Raw genomic sequence first — 1575 nt, forward strand, 5'->3', positions numbered from 1 at the left:
GGGCTCTGGCGATCCTTCCGCCTCAGCCTTCCAAGTAGCTGGAACTACAGGCGCACGCTACCATGCCCGACTAATTATTTATTTATTGAAGAGGTGAGGTCTCACCAAGTTGCCCAGGCGGGTCTTGAACCCGTGGGCTCGGGCAATCCACTTACCTCGGCCTCCCAAAGAGTTGGGATTACAGGCTGAGCCACCAAGCCTGGACAATTTTTAAAACAAATCAATGCAAAAGTTTTCTTTAGCTCTGTAGTTACTTTGAAATCATGGAGATTAGAGGGTTAATTTGCCAGTTCTCTCTTTTGAGGTAATTCTTCCACGAATTGAATGAGCAGAGTAGTTCTCTGACCAAGGTATTCTGTTTTCCTAAATTTATTTCCTAAGAAAGGAAGAAGCAAGAATGCTAGAGAGAAGTACTGAAAATAAATAATTGATACCGTGACAGGTATTTATATAAAACCACAAGTATCAGTTTTGACATCCTCTATAGGTATAGGCCTTGAAGAGGAGAAGGTGCTGAAAAGTCGTGGGGTGACACACTCCTGCTTCCTTTGAACACTCTGTGGGGATGGCCATGGGGAGGAAGTCGATATTAGACAGTGGAAAGAATATTCTCAGTTTAGAAAACAGCTCATGAAAAGTGTGATCATGCCATGAGCTGAGTGAAAAGGAGAAAGGGATGTATGAAGGAAGTGAAGAATGCTGTGAGTCATCCATATGTTGTGGATGAATGCAAAACTTTATTTTTGTTAAATTTAAGTTTTTCAAGGAAATATTACCTTCTTTGTACAGTACACTTTGAAAAGCATTTTTTATTAGTAATGTGAGTCATATAAGTTAATTGACATTTATATAGTGTAATAAAAAATGTTCAAGCATCACTTATAATAAAAAAATACCCTGTTAGCTTTTGATTTTTTTTTCAGGTATATATTGTTTGCAATCGTAGGCATATATTTAAAAATAATTTAAGTTGTGTCTGGTGTTTCTTGACTTTCTTTTAAAAACTTACATCTTTAACATTTTCCTTTACCTATCCTTGTTCTTATGTAGCATATTAGAGATATGTGTAGTATTTCATTTTTATTTTATTTTTTAATCTCATTTCTCCATTAATATCTATTTAAATTATTGCCAATTTTCACTGTTGTATATAATGCTATGATGACTGTACTTGTAGCTAAATCGTAGCAAACATGCATAATAATTTTATGAGGATAAATTCTTAGTCCTAAAATTACTGGGTCACAAGATATTATCCATTTAAAAGTCTTATATATTGTGAAATTGTCATTTAGAAATGTTGTACCTACCACTTGTGAATGAGAATTCCTACTTGCTTGTTTTAACCATACCTTTGAGAATGGTAGGCAAACATCATGTTTTGGTTATCTCATTAGGACATTTTCCATAGGTTTGTAGGTTGTCTACAACTGTTTTTTAAACAATTGTTTTTCCTCTTATTCTGACCATTTTTTCTATCACCAAATTGGTCTTTTAGTTTAGAGCTCTTTTTCTTTTGTGATTATTAATGCTTAGTGTGTTATATGTGATCGTAATTCTTTTTTTTTTTTTTTT

General features: G+C 34.1%; 1 protein-coding gene across 1 annotated transcript in view; it reads left to right on the top strand.

Annotated features, from left to right (window-relative positions):
• The window catches only part of LOC103254083 (utrophin-like), a gene marked incomplete at both ends in the record, with an annotated part of 282458 nt that overhangs the window by 652 nt on the left and 280231 nt on the right, over positions 1 to 1575 (top strand).

The sequence above is a fragment of the Carlito syrichta genome, unplaced genomic scaffold, assembly GCF_000164805.1.
Source record: "Carlito syrichta isolate Samal-C Ts95f unplaced genomic scaffold, Tarsius_syrichta-2.0.1 Scaffold269186, whole genome shotgun sequence".
In the NCBI taxonomy this organism is placed as follows: Eukaryota; Metazoa; Chordata; class Mammalia; order Primates; family Tarsiidae; genus Carlito; species Carlito syrichta.